Source organism: Gorilla gorilla, chromosome 17 (genome assembly GCF_029281585.2).
Source record: "Gorilla gorilla gorilla isolate KB3781 chromosome 17, NHGRI_mGorGor1-v2.1_pri, whole genome shotgun sequence".
Lineage (NCBI taxonomy): Eukaryota > Metazoa > Chordata > Mammalia > Primates > Hominidae > Gorilla > Gorilla gorilla.
This window is the reverse complement of record NC_073241.2, coordinates 67353446-67381428: the sequence shown is the minus strand read 5'-3', so window position 1 is coordinate 67381428 and position 27983 is coordinate 67353446. Positions and strand designations below refer to the sequence as shown.

The following is a 27983-nucleotide window of genomic DNA, read 5'->3' as shown; positions in this document are numbered from 1 at the left end:
GCAGTTTGCTATACAGTGAGATGGCATGGCTGGCAGCTTGACCTTCTCTAATATGATGTAGATAAGTGTTGAAGCAACAGAAAACAGGACTCAGACAGGTGGACCAGCTGTGACTTCTGATTTACAGTGAGTGCCATCATAAGTTTTTATAGTATGTCACTAGCTTAGTCTTAGACAATGGTGTTAATCTCGGGTGACAAGTCATGAAGGATAAGCAGCTGTAACTCTGAAGTTTCCATCACACATTTGACAGGGCTTGAAATCTTGACCTGAGATAAAACACCAGCTGCTCGTTCACTGACTGTTTAATACCAAATAGTGCAACATAGAGCACCGAAGAAATGTCAAAAGTTCTTCAATACATATCTCATTAATACTAGCCAATTGGTACTATTAATTTTAGAAAATAAAAAGTATCTAGTTGTCTCCGTGGAAGGAAAAAAAGAATTCGTGTAAATTAGTTTTTCGTCCATAGTTTTTCATAGGGATAGTTTCTTGTTCACTCTATTGTGAACTCTACTCCACAACAGCTCTCCACCAATCTTGTTAATTAACCTTATATGTATGGATAATAAACTTAAACATGGTAATAAGATTTTTGGAATTGTCCTTCTTTATAGAATCATAAAACTGAAGGACTAAAAAGAACCTTAGAGTTAATCTGGCCTAAAACATCATTTAATCATGAGGTAACAAGAGCTCAGTAAGGAGTTCTTTACTTTACTTTAAGGGCCACACTGCTCTTAAATGAAAGAGGTAGAATTTCAACTCACGTCTTCCAACTGTGAGTCAGGGTTCTTTCTATTCATCACACTACCCTCTCTTTCTATGTTGATTCAACCATTTAAATGAAATTGCAGGAAAAATAAAGTAAATAAGTGAAATTATTTTCCTTGTATTATCTTTGACTATACTTATAAATAAATAGGCAACTTCATGGTGAACATCGGGGTGTAATTTAAAGAAAAAGGATGAGGAAGCAACTGCATTCAGAAATGATATCCTTATATAGACCGAAAAAGTAAATAGTAATAAATTTTAGGAGGTGAAAAATGGTTAACTCAACATGGAGAATATTCTACATAATTTTGTAAGCACAGGATACTTTAGAAAATGCATTTAGGGCCCAGAGCCTGGGAACAGTGTGAAAATTTACAAAAGGATTCGTAGTTTGACACTTAGAAAATACCTTTCTGTTTCTTCATTAAAAATGTGATATTTTGATAATTAAAAATATATATCTTTCTGAAGAAAGGAGGCAGGGCATCCAGAGAAGTCCTTGCTATCATCTTAATTGTCAACAAAAACAAAGCTCCAAATGAGCTCAGTTGCTGCTTTCAAATTTTAAGTTTCTTTAAAAGCCAATTTGTCAATACAAGATCCAAATCCAATCCATGACATGGGCCCCTTCACCACATAAACTCACTGTCTATTTAAAATAACTTTCATTTGCTCCTGGTTCCTGTTGTGGGGAGATGAGCTATGTATGCCTGTTCTGGGACCAGCTGGTCCCCATGTGGCCATCCTGCTGACACACTTCCTTGACCAATGGCTGAGAAGAAGCACCACAGACATCCACAAATACAGAAGAGTGAGTCCATAAAAGGGATAGAGACCAATTATTCTCATTAGCCAACAAGGACAGAGTAGGAGCTAATGGGGCTTCTGTTTCAACAGAGGGAGAATTTAGGTTAATTATTAGGAAAATCCTTGTAACTATTGGAACAGTTAGGACTCTGGAAACAAGGTACCCAGGGAGGAAGCAAAATCACCTTCATTTACAGATACTTCAGGTAAGATTAATTCACCATTTATCAAAGATTATTAAATCAGAACCACTAAAAAAATACAAAAAAAGTATATACCCTGACCCGAGAAGACTATCTGGCACCTCAAGGTTTGTCATTAACAGAATGTCAGGCATTAGTTTAGGCATTAGGGAGAAAACAGAATAGTAAATGAAATCAATAAAAAATCACTGCCCTAAAAAAGTTTATGATCTAATGAGGGTGGGGGAAGGCAATGGAGTCCACAATAAATACATAAGTAAACTAAATATCAATAACATGTTAAATAGCTATAAATTCTGAGGAGAAAACTAAAGCCAGAAATAGGGACAGGATGACTAAGAGGAGTGAACATTTTAGTTAAGGTTGGCAAATGAAAACTTCCTGAGAATATGGCATTTTAGTGAAAATCTGAAGAAAGTAAGGAAGGTAGCTACAGGAATCATGGAGCTGGGATGTTCCAGGCAGAGAGGATAGCAAACAACAGGCCTTGAAGTAGAGGCCTGATTGTTACGTTAAAGAAAAGGCAAAGATTTTTTAAATTCAGATTCGAGTGTGGAAGGAGGAAGTAATGAAGATCAGGATGAAAGGGTAGCTGGATGCTGATGGAGCAGATCACACAGGCTTGGCACTGCCTGGCAATACCTCAGCTTTTATGCTGAGAGTGAGAAACAGGGAAGTGAGGTGATCCCACTTACAGTTCAGTAAGATCACTTGGCTTTTGTTTGGAATACACTAAAAAGGAGCAAAAATGCAGAAAAAAAATCGTCAAGGCTTTTACAGTAACTCAAGTAAAAGGAAAAATAAACCAAGATGGCTCCAGTGGAGATAATTTGGAGAAGTCAAATTCTGGATGTATTTTCAAAGTACAGTGAACAGAATTTGATGAAGACTGAAGAGAACGTACTGAGCGAGGTATGAAAGAAGGGAGCTCAAGAGTGGCATCATGATAGTGTAATCCCAAGAGAAATTATTTAAAATTAATGCAAAATGGTATACAAGTCTTAGTGGTATATAAGTCCAACAGAGGAATTAAATGGAAACTAAAGATTAAAGAGAGACATAAAAAAATCTACAATCACAGCTGCAAATTTTAGTATCTGTCTCTCAGTAAGTATTAGATAAAATATTAGTGATGGCATATACGACCAAAACAATACTATCAATGATCTTAATTTAATAAATACTTAAAAAACACTAAACCAGACAAAAAAAGAATATACATTCTTTTCAAGATCAGAAAAAAATAAACAAATAACATATTAAGCAACAAAAAAGAGAAAGTGCCAGGAAATACCAAAAGCCTTAAATATTACAGAGTATATTCTTTTAACACAGTAAAAATAATTTTAAAATTAATGGAAAAATACACAGAAAGCTACAAATATTTATTAATTGAAAAACACATTTCTAAATAACCTATGAAGAGTAGGTAGAAAGACGGAAAAGAAATCAAAAGGAAAATCAGAAAATTATTTTCGAAATGAACAGTAGTAAAAATGCAGCATATCAGAATCCACAGGATGCAGCTAACACAGGTCTTAGAAGAGCAAAGAAGACAAAATTAATTATCTCAATCTCAAACTTAAACTAAGGGAGTATATGAAAAGCTATTTAATCTCAAAGGATAAGAAAGACAATAATAAGATAAAAGCAGGATTCTAAAAAAAAGAAAACAGACAAAATACAGACAATTTAAAAGACAAAAACCTAGTTATTGTAAAGGATTAATAAAATAAAAACTAGCAAGACAGATTAAGAAGAAAAGAAAATGTGGCACATATACACCATGGAATACTATGCAGCAATAAAAAAGGATGAGTTCATGTCCTTTGTAGGGACATGGATGAAGCTGGAAACTACCATTCTCAGCAAACTATTGCAAGGACAAAAAACCAAACACCGCATGTTCTCACTCATAGGTGGGAATTGAACAATGAGAACACTTGGACACAGGAAGGGGAACATCACACCTGGGGCCTATTGTGGGGTGGGGGGAGGGGGGAGGGATAGCATTAGGAGATATACCTAATGTAAATGATGATTTAATGGGTGCAGCACACCAACATGGCACATGTATACATATGTAACAAACCTACACGTTGTGCACATGTACCCTAAAACTTAAAGTATAATAAAAAATAATAAATAAATAATAAAAATTAAAAATTAAAATTAAAAAAAGAAAAAAGAAAAATTATTAACATCAGTGATTACAACAAGTGCTAGAAATATCAAAAAGGTAATAAAATATATGAGTGATATGCCAATAAACATGATAATTTGGATAAAATAAGAATATTCTGAAAGGATAACTTACCAAATAAAATTTTTGAATTTTCTATATTTATCAAAACAGTGAATTTAACAAATATTACACACATACACACATGCATGCATGTGCGCATGCACGCACACACACACACACACACACACATCCAGGTCCCATCATTTTACTTGAGAATTCTACCAAACATGTATTTAAGACAAATTTCTTTTAAAAAATAGGGTAGGAATAAAAACATTCCATCCCATTTTATAAAGGCAACATAATTGTGATTCCAATATCTGAGAAAGACATTACAAAAAATTGGAATATTAAAGACAGTGTTTTGTGTTTCTCCTTATAGAAATCGTTCATCTCCCTGGTTAGCTGTATTCCTCAGTATTTTGTGTGTGTGTGTGTGTGTGTGTGTGGCAATTGTGAATGTAATTGCATTCCTGATTTGGCTGTCAGCTTGACCATTGTTGGTGCATAAGAATGCTAGTGATTTTTGCACATTGATTTTGTATCCTGACACTTTGCTGAAGTTGTTTATCAGCTGAAGGAGTTTTTAGGCTGAGATTATGGGGTTTTCTAGATTTAGGATTATGTCATCTGCAAACAGGGATAGTTTGACATCTTCTCTTCCTATCTGGATGCCTTTTATTTCTTTTTCTTGCCTGATTGCCCTGGCCAGGACTTCCAATAGGATGTTGAATAGGAGTGGTGAGAGAGAACATCCTTGTCTTGTGCCAGTTTTCAAGGGAAATGCTTCCAGCTTTTGTCCATTCAGTATGATGTTGGCTGTGGGTTTGTCATAAATGGCTCTTATTATTTTGAGGTATGTTTCTTCAATACCTAGTTTATTGAGAGTTTTTATCATGAAAAGTTGGGTGTTGAATTTCATTGAAAGCCTTTTCTGCATCTATTGAGATAATCATGTGGTTTTGTAAAGACTAACAGACCTAAAGAGTTCTGTTTATGTGCATATTTGCATATGTTACTGACTTACTGATTTGCATATGTTAAACCAACCTTGTATCCCAGGGATAAAGCCTACTTGATCATGGTAGATAAGCTTTTTGATGGGCTGCTGGATTCGGTTTGCTAGTATCTTGAGGATTTTTCCATCCATGTTCATCAAGGATATCGGCCTGAAGTTTTCTTTTTTGTTGTTGTTGTGTCTCTGCCAGGTTTTGGTATGAGAATGATGCTGGCCTCATAGAATGAGTTAGGGAAGAGTCCCTCCTCCTCAATTATTTGGAATAGTTTCAGCAGGAATAGCAGCTCTTCTTTGTACATCTGGTAGAATTCAGCTGTGAATTTTTCTGGTCCTGAGCTTTTTTAGATTAGTAGGCTATTTATTACTGACTCAGTTTCAGAGCTTATTATTAGTCTGTTCAGCGACTTGATTTCTTCCTGGTTCAGTCTTGGGAGGCTGCATGTATCCAGGAATTTATCCATTTCTTCCATATTTTACAGTTTATGTGCATAGAGGTGTTCATAATAATCTCTGATGGTTATTTGTATTTCTGTGGGGTCAGGGATAATATCCCCCTTATTGTATCTGATTGTATTTATTTGAATCTTGTCTCTTTTCATTTTTATTAGTCTAGATAATGGTCTATTAATTTTTTCAAAAAATCAGCTCCTGGATTAATTGATCTTTCCAATCTGTTTTGTGTGTCTTAATTTCCTTCAGTTCAGCTCTGATTTTGGTTATTTCTTGTCTTCTGCTAGCTTTGGGACTGGTTTGCTCTTGTTTCTCTAGTTCTTTTATTTGCGATATTAGTTATTAAATTGAGATCTTTCTAACTTTTTGATGTGGGCATTTAGTGCTATAAATTTCCCTCTTAACATTGCCTTAGCTGTGTCCCAGAGATACTGGTATGTTGTATCTTTGTTCTCATTAGTTTCAAAGAACTTCTTGATTTCTGCCTTAATTTTATTATTTACTGAAAAGTCATTTAGGAGAAGGTTGTTCAATTTCCATGTAATTGTATGGTTATGAGTAAATTTCTTTTTTTTCTTTTTTTTTTGTTTTTTGTTTTTTGTTTTTTGTTGGAGTCTCTCTCTGTTGCCCAGACTGGAGTGCAGTGGGGCAACCTCAGCTCGCTGCAAGCTCCACCTCCCAAGTTCACGCCATTCTCCTGCCTCAGCCTCCTGAGTAGCTGGGAATACAGGCACCCGCCACCACGCTCAGCTAATTTTTTGTATTTTTAATAGAGACAGCATTTCACTGTGTTAGCCAGGATGGTCTCGATCTCCTGACATCGTGACCCACCCGCCTCAGCCTCCCAAAGTGCTGGGATTACAGGTGTGAGTCACCAAACCCCACCGGTTATGAGTAAATTTCTCGAGTCTTGATTTCTAATTTGATTGCACTGTAGTCCAGGAGATTGTTTGTTATGATTTCAGTTCTGTTACATTTGCTGAGGAATGTTTTACTACTGATTATGTGATGAATTTTACAGACTATGCCATGTGGTGATGAGAAGAATGCATACTCTGTTGTTTTGGGGTGGAGAGTTCTGTAGATGTCTATCAGGTCCATTTGATCCAGTGATGAGTTCAGGTCCTGAATATCTTTTTTAATTTTCTGTCTTGGTGATCTCTCTAATATTGTCAGTGAGGTGTTTAAATCTCCCACTATTATTGTGTAGGAGTCTAAGTCTCTTTGAAGGTCTCTAAGAGTTCCTGTGTTGGGTGCACCTGTATTAAAGACAGACATCTCTTAAGAATATAGACATAAAAATTTTTCAATAAAATAATATCACACTTAATTTAGCAATATATTATATACCTTGAACAGGCAAAGTTGATTCCAGGAATGCAATATTGATTTAATATTTGTCCAAAGACAAAATTGCAACAAATTTAGTTTAAGATCTTAATTGGCTTTTATTTATTATTGTAGAGTTAGGCAACACCTCATTCAGACACAATGAGTCTTTTTATATGCCAAGTGGAGGAACCTGGCTTTATAGACAAAAAATGGTGGAGGAAAGAAGAAACAGAGAACGAAAGCAAACTGATGATTTCAAAGTTACTTTTCATGTAAAGATTAAAGCAGAGGTTTGGCGCGGTGGCTCACGTCTGTAATCCTAGCACTTTGGGAGGCCGAGGCAGGCAGATCATGAGGTCAGGAGATCGAGACCATCCTGGCTAACACAGTGAAACCCCATCTCTACTAAAAATACAAAAAATTAGCCGGGCGTGATGGTGGGCGCCTGTAGTCCCAGCTACTCAGGAGGCTGAGGCAGGAGAATGGTGTGAACCCGGGAGGCGGAGCTAGCAGTGAGCCGAGATCGCACCACTGCACTCTAGCCTGGGCAACAGAGCAAGACTCTGTCTCAAAAAAAAAAAAGAAAGGAAGATTAAAGTAGAGAAGACTAACTAATCACGCAGGCTAAAACTGGCCTGTTTAGAGTTTTGGCTATTCTGTCCTTCTCCTTCTCCCTCTCCTTCTCTCTCTCTCTCTCCCCTGATTGTTTAGAAGTTCAAATAAACAACTTATTTCTGTTGTGGTGGCATGGGACTTCATCATGAGTGACTCCATTTTGCTTTGATCTATTGGACCCAGTGCAGGAGGTCACTCCAAATGAATGACCTCCTATAAACTTTATTTAACATATTTTAAAATTGATTAATGTATTTTTATTTCAACACAATAAAGAAGAGAACTTACATGAGCAATTTAATATTGTGGAAATGACTTTTGACAAATTAAACACACATTCATATTTTTAAAAAATTCTAAGCAAACTGGAATTTGAGGGGAACTTTCTAAAATTGCTGAAGTGAAACTATAAAATCATACAGGCTGGATCGTGAAGTGGTAAACTCCTCCCCTGTAAGATCAAAAACAAGGGTGCAATTTTTATTTCCATCACCTCTATTTAGCATTATACTAGAGTTCCTGGCCAATGTAATAAGGTAAGAAAGATGAATTAAAGTTGTACAATCTGGAAAGAGAGACAAAAACTGCCTTTACTTGCATATTTTATAATTTTTATAAAGAAAATTCTAAAGCAGAAACAAAAAATATTAGAAAGAATACATGAGTTGCAGGGGCTTAGGTTACATAATTAATGTACAAGTATTAATTATATTTCTATTACTAGCAGCAGTAATTGGGATATGAGATAAAAATGTGATTTATATTAGCATTAAAAAACCTCGAGAAACTTTAGCTCTGTTCAAAAAATTAAAAAAAAAAACCTAGAAGAATTTTAACTGTTCAAAACTGCTATACTACAAGGTACAAAACACTGAGAGTAATTAGGAAGATCTAAATTGATAGAGAAATCTATCATGTTCACAGATTGAAAGACTATGATTTAAGAATTTATAATTTTAAGATATCCAATTTTTCCAAAATTGACCTATAAATTTAAAGTAATCTCAATTATAATCACAGCAGGCTTTGTTATAGAGGTTTACAAGTTAATTCTATACTACATGTGAAAAGACAAAGGGCCTAGAATAGCCAAAATAATTTTGATAAAGAAAAAAAAGAAAATTTAAACCACTTAAAATCAAGAGTTAATATAAAATACTCAAGACGATATGGAATTGGCATAAATATACATGCATAGATCAACTGATTTTCAACCAAGTTTCCAAAGCAATTGATAGCAAAAAAAGGTAAGTCAAATTGTCCTGCAGCACACATATGAAATAGAAAAATAAATCTCAATCTCCATGTCAAAAAACACAAAAATAAAGACCTAAACATAGAAACTAAAACTACAAACGACTTCAAAGAAGGTATAGAATAATGTTTGTGTCCTGGGGATAGGAAAAGTCTTCTTAGATAGGATCTGGACAGCAAAAACATAAATGAAAAAAATTAAAAGGTCTGAGAAATTTAACTTCATTAAAGTTAAGCAACTTTACTCATCAAAAGGCAATTAGAGAAAATGAATATGTACAAATAAGGAGAAAATAGTGCCAAAACATTTCTCTTTGCAGATGTATGATTCATAGGGTTCATAGAGAAGGTCTGTATTTAGACATACAGCTGAAAGTCAATAGTGAAGAGATAGTAAAACATGAGATTGGTTTAAATTACTTGGGGAATTAGTGTAGATAGAGAATAGTGGAGGTTCAAGAGCAGAACTCTACTAATTGGAGAAAAGGAGTGGAGGCAAATACAGGTGGAAATGCTTTAGTCAAAGAGTAGGAAACAAATCAGGTGGGTATGGAATCCCAAAAGACATACAAAAAAAGTGCTTAGATTCTAGAAAAGGATCTAAATACATGTCCTATACACAAGAATTTATGTTTTCACATGTGAAACTAAATTAGCACACATGGAAGGACATTCATACACAGAAAATTAATATGGGGTAAGCCATAATATAAGAAATTCCAGAAGATGTTAAATGAGTACCAGATAAATGATTGAAAAAGTCAGGAATGCAGACTTGCAGAAAAATTAGAGTTTACTGTGTATGGGAGTTGCCAGCAAAGACTTAATAGAGTAAGTCTTTACATTGAGAAAACATTGAGAAAGAGCCTTCAAGGTAGGGAAATGGTGAGCAAATAAAGCCCATGTTATGCACAAAGATATTTTGGCGATGAGAATGCCAATAATGCAATATGTAAATAGAACGGGGACAAAAGATGAGACTATAAAAATAAGAGAGTGGCCTAGATTTTTGAGAATTCTAATTGTCCAACTAAGTATTTTGATTTCTCCCATGAAGCATTTTTAGGGTCCCTAAACCTTGGAGTCATCAGTAATGGCTGACCCTCAAGAAAAGGTTGGCAGACACCATTCTAGATCTGTCAGCCCTAACAGTGTGAAGAAGGGCTACTAGACTGCTAAATTCCTACCTATTGATTTTTTTTTACATCAATGCGGGAAAGGTTTCATTATAGAACTTTATAAGGCAGGTGAAAGAGGGCCACATTTCTATTGCCCTGTTTTTCCTAAAACAAAGAAAACAACTATTAGAGTTTTACAATTTTCTCTTTTCTCCCTTCACTGCAAGAATCTGAGGCGCCCTCAAGTAGAAATAGAGTTGCTCTGTGAAAGTTTCTGTCATTCTTGTACTGAGACTTGATGAGAAGGAGCTGGAAATACAATGCACTGGAGAGTGTTCTGTCTTGTGTCATAGACCCAAGAAATAGCAATCCTGTGTTCCACAGGCTACTACTCCCATGTAGAAGACTTTCTCTCTCCCTCCTTCCTCAAATTCTTCCTTCCAACACTACCAACATAAATATCTCTCCTTTGACCACTTTGAAAATTTCCATTTTATTATTGAAATCATTATGGGCATATACAGCCCTTTAAATGCTTTGCGATTTTTATCTTTCTAATGGAATGTTTATTACCTTGACGGAAATGACCTACTCCATCATATATGTTTCTATTTTCTAAGGCTTTGCCCAGGCCTGAATAGCGAACAGTTGCTGGAAACATCTTTGTCAAATTGACAGAATTAAACTTGAGTCAAGAAAGTTTCACACAGGAGGAGGTCTTAACAAATAAAGAAGCTGAGCAGCAGCTGTTAGAAGTTATAACGTTAGCATCGATCTGAAGGTTATTTGGAAGCTTCTTTCATTTTCCTGCTAATGGCATTAGGGGCTCTGCAGCAGATAACAGGCTCTGACATCAAGACCTTAATCCAGGCACTCTGCAGAAGCCCTGACCTTCAAGGAGTGCAGACATTGATCAGCACTGAGAGAGTGGAGGGTCAGAGATTGAGAGTCATCAAACTATACACAACTGCAAAAAACAAAGTTGCTCATGCTTTACTTTGGAAAAGGTCCATATTCAAGCCAGACCAGGAAGAGGCACATCTGCAGGGAGTTCCTTATCAACTTGTCTTGTTGACACCCTGGATAATATCCTGAAATTTAACTGGAGATCTAGGGTGTGTTAAAATATTGGGCCAGCCCCTCCAAAAGAAGAATGGAATGGGGATTCTGAGACTACATCCATTCCTTCCATTCTCACTCCACTCCTATTTCCATAGACCTCTGGTAGAAGCTAAATTATTGAAATTTAGCTATCTTTTATGAGTGATTATCTTATAGCCATGTTCCCCTTTGGGTTTTCTTTACACAGGCCAAATTCTCAGACTACAGTGGTCTGGTTTTACCATCTGTCCTTCCAAATAACAGTAGCTCAGAGCAGAAAAAAAGAAAGTTTTACAAATATGATTTCATCTGAGGTCTCATGTGCTACAAACTTTCGTTATCTTTGTTATGATCCACCATTCTCTATTAGGCCTGCAATGTTGCGCTTTTGAGTCTATAATGCCTACAAATTTGAGAAATATTTTCAGGAAAGTGTCATTAATATGTATGATTTCTAAGAAACTGAGAGGGTGGAAGAAGTGGAAGTCTAATATTATTGAATATCTATTATAGTCAAGGAATGGGTGTTTTATATATTTGCATTTATTTATTTTGGTTCAGGGAGTGGTTTACATCAAATGTAACTTTTTTCCACCAAGCAGTATTTCAATGAATAAGGTTTGGTAAAATCGTCACAAAGGTCCATTTTTATTATATGAATTCTCTCTCTTTCTCTCTCTCTCTCTCTCTCTCTCTCACACACACACACACACACACACACACACACACACACATTCATTCATCCTGTCATATGTATACAAAATAATTTACATTAGCTTGGACCGTTGAGTTTGGTAAATGCACCTATACTGAAGGGGAAAAAAGCAATTTCAGTTATGGATTTCATAGACTTTCTCATTAAAGTTACATGTTTGAAGAAGGTTTATATATATGCATATGTGTGTATATATAATTTTACAAACATTAAATGAAATCACTGTTTTTTATAAAATATTCAAACCATGCCTAGTATACAATGAAAACAAAAACAGAAAAACTCACTTTCATTCATAACCACCTCCCCACCACTCCACTGCCACCCTGGGGAAGACAAGACTAGGTTTGTACACAACCACAGACTTGCTGGCATAGCTTCCATATGCCTATGTAAAAGGCTCCTTAAAGTGCTCAGGGGAAAGGGATGACTAGGATGGAACTTGAAGGAGTCTGGGAACTGCAAATTTCAAACTGGCCTTCCAGATTTCTATTTAGTTATTTTTGTCAAGTTGATAGAATATATTTCATGTAACATTATGTTAGCTTGATTTATAACTTTTAAATATTTTGACATATGATATAAATTCCTCCATTTGTGCTTTTATATCAGACCCTGCCAATGTTTAGGGGAGGCCCTATATATAAAATATAAATGGAAATTTTGTTTAGATACTTCCAATTTACTTTTAAAAAGACTTTACTTTTTTCATTTTTGGTCATAATGGAGTAGCAGGAACTGTATCTAATTTCTGATGTTAAACAAGAAAACTGGAAAAAATATATATAAAACAACACTTTTCCAGACATTAAAAAACTAGCAGTGCAGAACTCTAATCCCTTAGAGAAGGGAATCAAAGAGTTGAGCCCAACATTGTCCTGGCTTTGTTCTATGGAGGGGAACATTCCATACTGGAGTGAAGGAAAGCTTCCAAGCAGAACATTGCTGTCTCATTGAGTTGAGGAGATAGAGATTAAAGTTCAGGGAATCATAGGTGGCCAGAAATTGCAGGGCAGAGCTCCAGAATGAAAGAAACCATGGAGAAAAACAACTTTAAAATGTGCATATTTTTCCTTGAGCTGAATAATAATACATGCTGGATATGGTGAACAATAGGTCAGGTAAGCCGTCTAGATTCCGGAAATCACGCATACCAGGAATTGCTTCAGTTCCTACCAAAAATTGTTCAGCCAAAGAAGATAACCATTACTTATGGCATTTAACAGGAACACCAAGAGGGTCATACCTCAATAGCCAGCTAAACACTCCCAGATTAAAGGCTACTCTAGACCTTGACTAACTAAGCAAGATTCAAAAACATAGAAATGAACTAAACAATTATTTAACTATCTAACAGAATAAAGAGCAAAGTTTTCTATAGAAGGAAAACAAATTTCATACACTTAATACTCTAAACATCACATTACCAGGAGAAAACAAATTAGTAAACAGAAAGATTCAGAAATAATTTTTTGAGAGATGGAATTAGTAGGGAAGAACTTTAAAATAGCTATTTAAAAAAAATGAATGAGGAGAGAATAAAATGGAACATATAGAGATGTAGATACACTGTCTGAAATGAAAATCTCACTGGATTTTCTGGACAGTAAACCATTTCTACAGAAGAAATGTCAATGGACTTAAAGACAGTGATAGAAATTATTCAAAATGAAATAACACAGAAAAAAATTTAAAAAACAAACATGAACAGAGTATCTTTGACCTGTGGGACAATATTAAGAGGTCTAATATATTAGTAATTGAAGTTTCATAAGGAATAAGGAACATAGAAATTATTTGAAGAAATAATGGTACTTTTTTTAATTTTATAAAAATTATAAACTCAGAGACCAGTTACTTCATTAAAATGTAAGCAGGATAAACACAAAGAAAAATCACACCAAGACACAACATAATTAAATCTCTGTAAATGAAAAACAAAGATAAAGTTTTAAAAGCATCCAGAAGGGGGAAAACAGAAAGAGACAAAGAGAATATAATCACAGACTTTGCATAAAAAATTATGCAAGACAGAAGTCAATGGAATAATGTGTTCAAAGTGCTGATCCTGTCAACCTATAATTTGCCCAAATATTAAGGCAAATTAAAGACATTTTTAGAAAAACAAAAAAATGAGAAAAATTATTGCAAACAAAACTGGCCTGCCTGAAAAAAAATAACAGAAGTTTTTAAAGCAAAAATAAAATAATTCCAACTGGAAAGTATGAGCACACATGTAGGTCCTTATTTCTATGTCTTCTTGATGTTTACAAATATTTCACTATTTAAAGAAAAAGTAGTGGAAATATTTCTAGGTCTTATATATGTAAGTAATTTTTATGAAAATAGCACAAAGGAGAAGAGAAATAAAAGTATGTTGTAGTTAAAACTTATATGTGAAATGGTAAAATAGCTCAAATAATAATAATTTAAAAGTGTATATTATTTATTCCAGAGCAGGATCAGCAAACTTATTCTGTGAAAGGCCAGGCAGCAAATATTTTAGGCTTTGTGAGCCATATAGTTTCTGTTGCAGCTGTTCGGCGCTATTGTTGTAGCATGAAACAGCTATGCCCAGTACGTAAACAAAGGTGCATTCCTGTGTTTTCGTAAACTTTATATAACAGCTGGCTAGTTTTTGTCCACGGGTTATAATTTTTTCAACCTTACTCTAAAATTAAAGTGACGCGATGTTTTTAATAACCTAATTTTGTACATAAAATGTAATCTTTAAAACATTAGAAAGAAAGTGGGAAAAGGGGGCAAAGAACAAAAACAGATGAAATAAACAATATGTTGATAGACTTAACACAACCAAATTAGTAACTTCATTTAAAGGAAACCATCTAAATTCTTCAAATAAAAGAAAAATGTTGTAAGTTTGGCTACAAATGTAAGACAGTACTATACATTTTCTATAAGAAACCCACATTCATTATAAAGACACACTGGGTATATTAATACGAGGCAAGTTTGATTTCAAAACAAGAAATAATACCAGGAATAAAGAAGAATATTTTTAATGATAAAAGTGTCAGTTCAACAAGATACCACAATTTTAACATGTATACACACAATAACAGATCTTCAAAATGCATGAAGAAAAAAACTAATAAAACTGAAAGCAAAAATAGAAAATTTAACAATTATATCTAAAGCTTCAATATTTTTTGTCAATAACTGATAGAATAAACAGAAAATCCATTGAAGATAGGAAGGACTTTAACTCTGTGACAATCTTTGCAAATTTGAACTTTATGGAGCGTTCCAACCAACAGCAGAATACACATTATATTCCTGTGCCCATTAACATTTAATAATATATACCACGTGTGTTGGGTGACAAAACAAGCCTTGATATATTTAAAATATTTAAATCATATAGAGAATTTTTTTCTGACACAATGGAATTTAATTAGAAATTAAGAAATCAGAAAAAAATAAAATAAATATCAAGATATTATGACATCAAATAAAACATTCATACATAAACCATAGCAAACAAAGAAACCATATAGAAAATTGGAATATGTTATGAAGTAAACAAAATAAATATTTGTAAGATGCACCTTAAGTAGATATTAAATATGTAATTTTAAATACTTATGCCAAAAGGCAATAAAGTCCAAAAATGATTTAAGCTTCCATCTTAGGAAGCAAAAAAAGAAAGAGCAATGTAACTATAAGACAAATTAAAGGAAAAAACAATAAGCAGAAATCAATGACTTATCAACTAAAAACATAAAAAAGACAAGCAATAAAATTTAGAGTTTTTAAAAAGTTAATAAAATTATAAAGCTTTGTCAAGTTTGATCAAGAATAATCAGAAAAAAGATGCAAATTATCAATGTCAATAATTAGAGTTTATCATTACAGATTCTATAGATACTAAATAAGTATTATGAACAATTTTATATTCATAATTTTACAAATTTAGATTAAATGGCCAAAATAGTTGAAAAATAAAAATCACTAAAACTAAACAAATAAAAAGTAGTATTTCTCTATCCATTGAAGAAGTTAAATTATTAATTTCAAACACACACACATACACAAAAAAAAAAGAAAAAGAAAAAAAAACACACCTTTCCCACAGATAATTCTAGGCTCAAATAGCCCCACTAGTAAGTTCTATCATATATTTAAGAATAAAATAATTCTAATCCTATTCACCTCTTTCAGAAATATAAGTTGAAGGAACATTTTTTAACACGTTTTTTGAGACCAACATTACCCTGTTCCAGAGAGGAGAAAGAGAGAGAGAAAATAAGATAAAAGAAGGGAGAAAGAAAGGAAGGATAATAGTTGACAAAATATTAGCAAATAAAATCCAACATCATATAAAAATTTAATATTTAAAATGGATTTTAACATAGGTAAGCAAGATTGGGTGAATATTCAAAAATTGATCAATATAATTTATCTTAATGATAGAATATTTGTGATCCTCCCAATAGACTCTGAAAAGCGTATAATAAAATTCAACATCCATTCATAATAAAATATTTTAGCAAATAATAAATAGAAAGTAACTTCTTAATCTAATGCATAGACATCAGTGGAACATCCATAGGTAACAACAAATTAATGATAAAAACCTGAATATTTCCCCCTAAGATCCGAATAAGTCAAGTATATTAGCTCTCTTTATTTTAATGTAATATTGTACTGGTAGTTCTATAAATAATTAAAGAAAATAAACAGCATAAAGTTTAGAAAAACTATTAAAATAGACTTCATTCATGAACAGCATGATCATTTGTGTAGAAACACTAACAAATCAATAAGAAAAATTTCTAAAAGTAAGGAAATTAAACAGAGTTGGGAACAAAAGGTCAATATAAGCATAGCACACATATCCCATATTCTTGGAATAGTAGGGTCAGAAGACACAATACCTTTAAGACCAGAATACTTCTGAAATTGATCTATAGATTCAATGCAACTGCTAGCAAAATGACAACTGGCCTTTTTCTTGTCTTTTGAGGAAAAGTGAAAAGAAATTAACCAGCTAGTCTAACATTAGCATGAGGATGCATGAAATTCAAAACAGCCAAATCAATCTCGAAAAAAGAACAAAGTTGGAAGATTCACACTTTCCAATTCCAATAGTTAACACTAAATTATGGTACTCATGATAATGTAATACTAGGATAAAGATAGGAGAGACACAGATGAATGGAATAGAATTGAGAGTCTGTAAAAAAAAAACCCTTACATTTATAAATGCACATTAATAGAGACAAATGCATGTAATAATTGAAGATTTCAACACTCCTCACCCAGCAATAGACAGAACTGGTAAACAAAAAACATATCAACAAGGATTTAAAAAAATTGAATAATACCATCAACTAACCAGAACAATTTGACATTTACATAGTACTCTATCAACAATAGAATATACATGAAACATTCCCCATGATAAATTATATTTTGGGTCATAAACTTTAACATGTTTAAATAAACTGAAATCATACAAAGTATATTTTCTCACAATAATGAAAAGAAATCACAGGTCAATGACAGAAAAATAACATGAACATCTCCAAATAATTGAAACTTAGACAACATGGTTATAAATTATTGATACTTCCAGGGAAACTAGAAAACTTTTTGAACACAAATGAAAATACAACATATCTAAATTAGCATGATACAGCTAAGGCATGGCTTAGGGGGAATTACATAACATCAAATACTTCTGTTAGAAAACAGTTTCTTTGAATCAATAATCTAAGCTTACACCTCAAAAGACTATAAAAAGAAGAGCAAAATAAACCTAAAGAAACTATAAAAGGAAGAAAAAATAAGTCCGAAACAAACAGAAGGAAAAAAATAACAACTAGAAACTGAAAGCAATTACATAAAAACCAGAAAAACAATAAAGAAAATTAATGAAAACAAAAGCTGGTTCCTTGAAGAGATCAAATGAATTAATGCACCTCTAGTAAGAAAGCAAAAGTAGAGAAGAAACAAATTACCAATGCCAGGAATGAAAGGGGGAAATCATAGAGACATCCTTTAATAGGAGAATGGCTAAATAATCTGTTTGTCCATATAGTGGCATACCACACAACAACAGAATGGAATAAATCTATTTCTGTGTTAAAATTCAAAGAAATGCCCATCAGAAAAAAAATTCAATTTTGCTGAGACAATTTTAAAAACTAATTTACATTCTACAAAAATATTTTACCATTTTTACAGTTCATTTTCAAAGATAAGTTAATATTTATTTCCTCAAATTCTCAATCATTATTTTGCCTTAAAATGTTACATATCCAATTATCACATATCTTTTAATTTTTATTTTTGTATTAAATGTAAAATCAGGCACTTGATATATCTATTCTTTATTTTGATTTCTTTTTTGTGACTGTACTTAAATTATTGGCTCTCTTCTTTCCAAATTGTATTATTTTTTCTTTAATGCATCAAATTATTCAGTGATTTTCAACATCTGTCTTTATATCTCATTTAAGGTGGACTTCTTTGTTTCAATGTTAAACAATTTTCTACCATATCACTAAAAATTTTAAATGTTCCTGTAATCACATTATTTTTTACACTTTGGCTTATTATCTATAAGGCATGCATAAATATGGAAACTTACTTTCTGTTTTCCAAATACATTTCCAAATATCCCAAACATTTTTTTCTCTGTCTACTATTTCTATACTGATTTAAAATATCAGCTATAACTAGGTACATTTCCACAATAATATGAATAAATTTATTTGTTTTTTTCCTCCATTCATCTATCTTACAACAATGTCAATTGTTTTAATTACTAACATTTTTAATATGTGTTAATATCTGGAACACTACTCATGTTATACTTTCTGGAAAATATGTTAAATAGACAGACATTTTCTGTACCATATGTACTCGAGAATTTACTTGGTAAATTTATTTTAAAATGTTGGTTACCATTAAAATGGATTGTTCTGCTTGAAAGTATCAAATGTGTTATTTAATTGGGGAAAATGGATATTAGCACTCACATCTTCTCATCTGGGAGCATAAAATGACTATTTGTAGTTTTTAAAGCCCTTCAGTGAAGATTTAAAATGTTTGTAATATGTGTTTTATAATTTTAATATAATTATTTCTATGTGTTTTTTCTTTTACTTGTTTGCATGTTTTCACAATTAGGGGTTTAAACACAATGAAATCTCTTGTGTATTGAGGAGCTGTTGGCACCACCGTTGGTTTCCCGCTCCCCCAGTCAAGAGGGAAGCCCTAACACTCCATCCCTTGCCTACTGAGGTCCAAGCAGCTCTGTTGACTAATGCTAATATTTTCAGAGGATGTGTTATTTGAGTTACATGGTCCTTCTAGGCTCATGCTTTTTTCCAGATCACTAACAACTTTCTACATTCATTCATCTTCTCAGACACTTCTCAGCTTTTCTTTCTCACTGATCTATTATCAAAAATACCTTCTATCTCCCTATTACAGAAGCTATCATTATGGCAATTGCTATTTTTATACCTCCTCACACTGTTATAAAGATGTAACGATGACATTATCTTGCTCTTTCTAATGTCATTAATAACTCATAGCTATCATACTGATCATTAATTACTACAAATTTCATAGTATTTCACACTGAGCCAGGACACCTAGTTCTATAACTGCAGCTTTAATTGGGAACTGGAACAAGAAGTAGATCAAAGTGGAATTTAAAACGTGGGGAAGTTTTCCTGGCAGAAATGTGATTGCAGCAAAACTGCAATTGTGATCTGGGTATGTGGATGGAGAGGGGAACCAGAGAATGAGGGAGGAGATACCTGTTTATGGTCTTCTGTCCAGATATCTTCCTCAAGCCAGCCCCTGTTTACTCAGAGCAATCAGGAATCTGACCCCAGATAAAGTCAGCCTGGCCCTTGCCTTCCGGATACACACCTGAATTGGTCTTGCAAGCCCAAACACATTTTATAACAACATTCTCTTCCTTAAAAGCCTTTGTGAAGGTCATGGCCTCTAATTCCCACATGCTGAGCTCAGTCCACTTCTACAATCCTGTATCCGACGTTTGCCTGTCCTATGCCTCTATCCCACACAGCTCTCTCATTTCCCCACAAAAGCCCTTGTTCATTACCACAGCTACACTTTCATTCATGCTGTTCTTGACTTCCCCACTGTCTCTTCTGAATCTCTCCAAGGCCAGGACAGGTTCCATGTTCTCTGTAAAATCTTTGTCATCATCCGAAGCTGTAATGCTCCGCAGATCATATACAGAACTCTCCATTAAAAGCAATGATTTGACAGGAAGCAAACACATCTTTTCTAAGTGCATGTTTCTTGTTGCTTCTGTGAGGTTTACACTCAATGAGGGCAGGGACCATGCATCAGTTTTGCCCTGTACACATGAGAAGCATGATAAATTATACAAGTCATATGAAACAGCATGCGTAAAAGATGGATGAAGAGAATATTTGCCAAAGGGTTATCATGGACAGCATTTTCTATTAAAAAAATAATAAGCACTTGATAGATTCTATTAGTAAGTGTTATGCTCGCAATAAATAAGTATTGAACATCTACTCTATGCCAAATACTATTCTAAATATAGTTTTAAACCACAAACATTTCTTATCCTTGTGGAGTTCACATTGTTCTTCTATTAATACTCATGATGTTAATAACTACACTAATAACAATAGTAAAAATAACAATGAAAGTTCTCATTTGTTCCATGCTGCGTATATTTTTCCAACATTTATTCACAGCTATGTCATAAAAACACTAGGAGGTGATTATTATCGTGATTTTCTACAAAATGAGAAACAGGAGGAGAATAGGCAAGTCACTTTTCTCTGGGCATTCCTTGGTACATCTAAACATTATTATAATGGTTCTAAAACATCAATGGGTATCTGAGTCAGCTATGGTCCTTGCTAAAAATGCCAAAGTCTGGGCTATAGCTCTCAAGATTCTCCTTCAGTTGGTCTAGAGTGAGGAGTGAGGCTAAAAGGAGAAGCACATATTAATAGATGCCAATGGTTTGATTAAAAGGTATTTGTGTTTGTTATCTCAAGATTGTGAGATTATTAAATGGAGATAGTGGAGTCACAGTGTGTCCCTGAAGAGTGACGTTGCCATAAAGTGACAATTGCGGTAGATTGGAAATCACAGCTGCAAGGTTTTGAAGCTCTTCCCAGTAAGAGAGGAAATCCATTTACCCAGCCCTGGCCTTGGCCTGGCCTTTGGACTTGCTTTGTCCAAACAGATGGGGTGAAATGAAGTCGTGTGAGCTCTGGAATCAGGCACGTAAGAGGCACCAACTTCCATCTCGAGTTGATTTTTGTATACATGTAAGGATGAGGTCCATTTTCAGTCTTCTGTATGTGGCTAGCCAGTTATCCCAGCACTATTTATTTAATAGGGAGTCTTTTTCCCACTGTTTGTTTTTGTCAGCTTTGTTGGAGATTAGATGGTCATAGATGTGTGGCCTTATTTCTGGGTTCTCTATTCTGTTGCATTGGTCTATGTGCCTGTTTTTGGACCAGTACCATGCTGTTTTGGTTACTGTATAGTATAGTTTGAAGTCGGGTAATGTGATGCCTTCAGCTGTGTTCTTTTTGCTTAGGATTGCCTTGGCTATTCAGGCTCTTTTTTTGGTTCCATATGAATTTTAAAATAGTTTTTTCTAGTTATTTGACAAATGTCATTTGCAGTTTAATAGGAATAGCATAGAATCTGTACATTGTTCGGAGCAGTATGGCCATTTTAATGATATTAATTTAACCTATCCATGAGAATGGAATGTTTTTCCATTTGTTTGTGTTTTCTTTGATTTCTTTGAGCAGTGTTTTGTAACTCTCCTTGTAGAGATCTTTCACCTCCCTGGGTAGCTGTATTCCTAGGTATTTTGTTCATTTTTTGTGGCAACTGTGAATGGGATTGCTCCTGGCTTGACTATGCTTGGTGTATAGGAATGCTAGTGGTTTTTATACATTTGTTTTTTTTACCCTGAGACTTCACTGAAGTTGATTATCAGCTTAAGGAGCTTTGGGGCTGAGACTATTTGGTTTCCTAATACAGGATCATGTTGTCTACAAACAAGGATAGCTTGACTTCCTCTATTCCTATTTGGGTTCCTTTTTATTTCTTTCACCTGCCTGACTGCCCTGGCCAGGACTTCCAATACTATGTTGAATAAGAGTGGTGACAGAGGACATCCTTTTTTGTGCTGGTTTTCAAGGGAAATTCTTCCAGCTTTTGCCCATTAGTTGGCTGTGGGTTTGTCATAGATGATGGCTCTCATTATTTTGAGGAATGTTCCTTTAATATCCAGTTTACTGGGATTTTTTAACATGAAGGGATGCTGAATTTTATCAAGAGCCTTTTCTGCATCTATCGAGATAATCCTGTGGTTTTTGTCTTTAGTTCTGTTTATGTGATGAATCACTTTATTGATTTGCATATGTTGAACCAACCTTGCATCCCAGGGATGAAACCTACTTGATCATGGTAGATTAGCTTTTTGATGTGCTGCTTGAATCAGTTTGCAAGTATTCTGTTGAGGATTTTTACATCAGTGTTCATCAAGGATAATGTCCTGAAGTTTTCCTTTTGTGCTGTGTCTCTGCCAGGTTTTGGATTCAGGATGATGCTTGCTTCATAGAATGAGTTAAGGAGGAGTCCCTCCTCCTCAATTGTTTAGAATATTTTCAGTAGGAATGGTATCAGCTCTTCTTTGTATGTCTGGTAGAATTTGGCTGTGAACCCATCTGGTCCTTGGGTTTTGTGGCTTGGTATGCTATTTATTCCTAATTCAATTTCAGAGCTCATTACTGGTCTGTTCAGAGAATCAATTTCCTAGTTTAGTCTTAGAAAGATGTGTGTGTCCAGGAATTTATCCATCTCTCCTAGGATTTCAAGTCTGTGTGTACAGAGGTTTTTGTAGTAGTCTCTGATGGTTATTTTTATTTCTATGAGGTGGATTAAAGACTTAAATGTAAAACCCCAAACTATAAAAGCTCTGAAAGACAACCTTAGCCATACCATTTTGGACATAGGAATGGACAAATATTTTATGACAAAGATGTCAAAAGCGATCACAACAAGAGCAAAAACTGACAAATGGGATCTAATTAAATTTAAGAGTTTCTGCACAGCAAAATAAACTAGCAACAGAGAAAACATGTAACCTACAAAATGGGAGAAAATATTTGCAAACTATGCATCTGACAAAGTTCTAATATTCAACATCTATAGAGAACTTAAACACATTTACAAGAGAAAAACAAACAACCCCATTAAAAAGTGGGCAAAGGGCCGGGCACGGTGGCTCATGCCTGTAATCCCAGCACTTTGGGAGGCCAAGGCAGGCAGATCCTGGCTAACATGGCAAAACCCCGTCTCTACTAAAAATAACAAAAAATTAGCCAGGTGTGGTGGCAGGCGCCTGTAGTCCTAGCTACGCTGAGGCACAAGAATGGCATGAACCCAGGAGGTGGAGCTTGCAGTGAGCCAAGATTGCACCACTGCACTCCAGCCTGGGCGACAGAGCGAGACTCCATCCAAAAAAAAAAATAAATAAATAAATAAAAGTGGGCAAAGAACATGAACAGACACTTTCAAAAGAAGACATGCATGAGGCCAAGAAGCATATGAAAAAAAGCTCAACATCACTGATCATTAGAGAAATGCAAATCAAAACCACAGATACCATCTCACACCAGTCACAATGGCTATTATTAAAAATTCAAAAAAAAATAACAGATGCTGGAGATGTTGTAGAGAAAAGGGAATGCTTATACATTGTTGGTGGGAAGGTAAATTAGTTCAACCATTATGGAAAGCAGTACGGCGATTCCTCAGAGAGCTATAACAGAACCATCATGTGACCCAGCAATCCCATTACTGGGTATATACCAAGAGGAATATAAATCATTCTACCATAAAGACACATGCACACAAATGTTCACTGCAGCACTATTCATAATAGCAAAGATACGAAATCAACATAAATGACCATTAATGACAGATTGGATAAAGAAAACATGGTTCATATATACCATGGAATACCATGGAACCATAAAAAAGAATGAGACCATGTCTTTTGCGGGAACATGGATGGGGCTGGAGGCCTTTATCCTTAGCAAACGAATACAGAAAGAGAAAACCAAATACTGCATGTTCTCACTTATAAGTGGGTGCTAAAAGATGAGACTACATGGACACATAGAGGGGAAGAACACACACTGGAGCCTACTTGAGGCTAGAAGGTGGGAGGAGGGAGAAGAACAGGAAAAAATAACTAGTGGGTATAAGGTTTAGTAATGGGATGATGAAATAATATGTACAACAAACCCCTGTGACATGAGTTTACCTATATAACCAACAAGCACATGTACCCCTGAACCTAAAATAAAAGTTAAAGAAGCAGCAACTTCTATTTTCTGGGGATGCTGCTGCTACCCTGTAGGAAAGCTGAGCCATATCAGTGCATGGTAAGGGACCCAGGAGGATAAAACTCCAGTGCTGAGGCCACAGAAATGTGAACAAGGTCATCTTGGACCTACTTACCATTGTAGCTGCCATCTGATTGCAACCAGATGAGTGAGCTTTTGTTTTTTAAGCACGAAGCTTCAGAGTGATTTTTTACACAGCACTCAATAACTGAAACCAAAAATCTGCAATTAACAGCATAGTGGGCCATGTACTCATCTGACCCCAAGCCTGGTCCACATTTTCTTCTATACTCCTGTAGGTGCCATGCCTCACTGCTCTTCCTAGGGTATCAGTTCCACGGAGCCAAAGGAGATGAAAAGGCTTTGAATAAAAACTAAATCACAAAATGACATAGGAGCACAGTGTATTGAGTATATCCCTCAATTTCCTCTCCTGGGGCTCTATTGTAATTACTCTCTCACAGGCTGTTGTTATAATTTAAGACTTGCTTCAAATATCTGAGAATCAGCATGCACTCAGTCTCAAAGTTAACTCTGGACCCTGAAGCCCACTTTCAAATGACCTGCAAATGGACCATTCTTGCAGTAATTCAATTATTTGGACATCCACTGGGCACCTATAAGGTTTGGAAATTTGGCTTGATAGAACTATATAAAAGCATAAATAAGTTTATATTTCCCCCAGGGACAATTTTCTGACCCACAACTTACTCCTGGTGTCAGAGACCAAGGCTGCATCCCCAGTGCCCTGAAGAGTGGATTTGCCAGATCATCCCAGCTCTGCTGTCCTTCCCTGCTGTGATTCTTCCCACAGCTCTGCTTTTACTTCATGTTCCCCATGAGCTCCTCCTCTCCTGACACATGCTGCCTCTTCCCTCAATTTCCTCTCCTGGACCTCATTTTCTGCTGTTTTAACTTCCACATTTAGTTCTACACATGCTTCATCAATAAATCTCTCCCACTCATTTATCTCCTTAAGTGTCTCCGATTCTGTTTCCATCACTCTCAATCTCGAGAAAATTCCTCTTTTAGAGTATGTTTTGGCATCTGGTGGAAACTGGATTAAACCTCTCTGGTTCTCTTCAATAACATAATCCCATCTGCCCTACTTGCTGGTCACAACCCCCTCTAGTTTCCAAGTTACTGTTTTCCAACCCCTGACAGCAGAAACATCACTAATGCAACACAAGAGCAGGGTGAATTTCATTCTTTACAGCCTAGGGCTGCATTAACTTCTCCAAAAAAAAAAACCAGCTAAGATTAAAAATAAAACCTTGAAACACCTACACTCTGTCAAACAATCAGTTGTTTTTAAAGTTTCTTTTAGATTTACTTCATATATTAATCAGTAATCAAAATTAAGCATCAAATGTTGTTTGAGCATCTTAGTCTACAAAGACACTACTGTGTGCTGGGGAAGAGACAATGTCCAGAAATCACCCATGGCCTCCAGGTACTTGAAAACATAACCAAGGGGGACAGGACTGACACATGGCAATATAGCTGACAATCAAAGGCCTGTATATGCTAAATTTCTAATGACAAACTTGTTGAAAATGAAGCCATTACACAAAATTATTAAATCAACCACTAGGACCATCAATAACATGAGGTCTAATCTGGGCTTGTTGCTAGTTCATCTTGAGAAATAAAAAACATATATCTTCTTTGGGTAAATTGATTAGAAAATGGCACTTCTTTCTCTTTCTTTGAATACAGTTGCTGACCTGCGCCTAGTTTGGCAGATGGAGGACCAGAAGACTTCTGTCATCCCTTTGCTCTCCAGCCTGCACCCTCCTTGCAGTATACAACTTGCACAAACTTCCTCTGTAATGTTTCTGCCCTGGGTGCAGGAGGGAATCCAAAGATGGAGCTTCAGAGGCTGTGGAACTTCCTGAAATGGAATGCAAATTGTAGTGTTTTACAAATCTATGCTTGTCCTCCGCAGAGACACCATAGTTTCCTCTGAATTCTCAAGAAGTTCATAGCAGAAATGCTTAAGAATCACCACTCCAGACACATAACCTTGTAAGACCCTCAGTCTTAGAGTTCACAGACCTGGTTTTGCACTTTCATTTTTCAAACTGTGAGCTGAATGACTTTCTCCAAGTGAATTGAACACTCTTTGTTTTCCTTTTTTGTTGTTTTCATGTTGACGTTGTTCTTGCTTCATGCACATAGTACAAATAAATATTCTTAGTGGGTTTAAACTCACGATGATAGTCCTTTGCTCTCATTCAGGCCATTCGAATGCCTGAATATAAAAGCTTACCTCATGATATTTAACTGTTTTCATACTTCAAGTAGTACAGAAATTTCTGACTAAAAAGCAAAACTATGCATTTAATAGGTCCAAGAAGTTTTTTCTGCCTCCTCCCAATTCTGTCTACATACTCCATTCTCCCTTTGGCTGAAGTCTAAAGCTTCCATTTTAAGATTTCCATTTGGTTCTGTGCCCAAGGGTGAAACTGTATCTCCCCACCTACCACTCTGCAGTGAAGGTGAAAGGACCCTATACCAGTCTTTTCTTGTCCGTCCTTCACTCAGGTCTTTACTTCATAATCTACTCAGTATAATTTCCATGGAACTTAACATATAATCACTCCCTTGATAAGATCTTATTTCCCTTGCCCCTTCTATCACAGTCACTGGGGGAATCCTCAATCTGGTTGAACCTGTCCTTCCACCTGTTTAGTGCCTGTATCTAAGCAACTGGTACAAACCGTTACTGGAGAGAGTAAAAATTTCTACCACCAATTTGGGAAAAAATTTGGCATTATCTTAAACTTGTGTCTACTCAATAAGCCAGCAATTTCATTCTTAGGTAAATAACTCAGAGAAACTGCATACGCACACCAAGAGATCTGCATGGGAATGGCCATACAGCATTTCTGTAATAGCAAAAACAATGAAAATCTATACACTGAATGGAAATAAATGAGTCACATCCCTAAGCAACAATATGGATGTAGCTAATAAATATAGTATGGGACAAAATTAAGTCACAGAAGAACACATTTAATATATTTTATAGCTCAAAGCCAGGCAAACTAAGCAACATTTGGTTTAGGGCTACACATGTATATGGTGACTACACAAACACACACGTGTAGGAGAGAGGTATAATTCAGAAGACTCGTTATATCTTCAAGAAGGAGAAGGCAGAAAGAGTCATGTAATTACTGGTAAGTTTTATATCAACTTCTTTACTGGTTTCACTTTAAAAATATGATCACACACTTCAGGTAGGCCTTCAGTACTATCCAGAGATCCTCTTACAACCCACTAGTGAATTAACTCTCCCACTTTTTAAGATGGATATAGAATTTTCTTCCTTTTCCTTTTTATCAAACCACTAACACCCCCCTTCTCATTCTCACCTTTAAGAGATTAAAAGTTAAGCCAAATATGTATTAATTCTGAAATTTTTCTTATTAAAATCCCATACTTTAGCTTTTTTTAGGTCAATCATCTCTTTAGAAGCCTAGTATAGAAAAATAAAGTTAACTTAAATAACGGTTCATTCAAATTTGACTATATCTGAGGCTTAGTGATTAGAGGTGACAATTACTCCATTCTGTTCTCCCCAAATTTTAATCTATGGAAAGAATTGGCACAAGAATCATTAGCCAAAACAAGACTAAAAATTTCAGCTTTATTAATCATGTAAAAACAGTGACTAATAAGTAGGATTTGTCATAAACTGTGCTAAAAGAAATGGCAAAGGTTTGAGGACTCAAGTAGGATATCAAATTCTGTTAACAATTAAGTAGAGCCAGCTGAGCCCACAGGACTGCATAAACCTCATTTACTCACTGATCATGAATGGGGAGGCTAAAGGTATGTTCTGAGGGAGGAGAACCTCCAGTAAGAGGGAAGAAGCAGGTGAGAACCCACTGCACTAATGACCAATCCAG

The 27983-nt window shown here is 35.0% G+C and overlaps 1 long non-coding RNA gene across 1 annotated transcript; it reads left to right on the top strand.

The window, feature by feature from the left end:
• LOC129528355 (uncharacterized) lies at positions 1–26280 on the top strand. Its single transcript, XR_008673615.1, has 2 exons — positions 1–126; positions 25786–26280. It is a non-coding gene; the product is annotated as an uncharacterized lncRNA (long non-coding RNA).
• The last annotated feature ends 1703 nt before the right edge of the window (positions 26281–27983 follow it).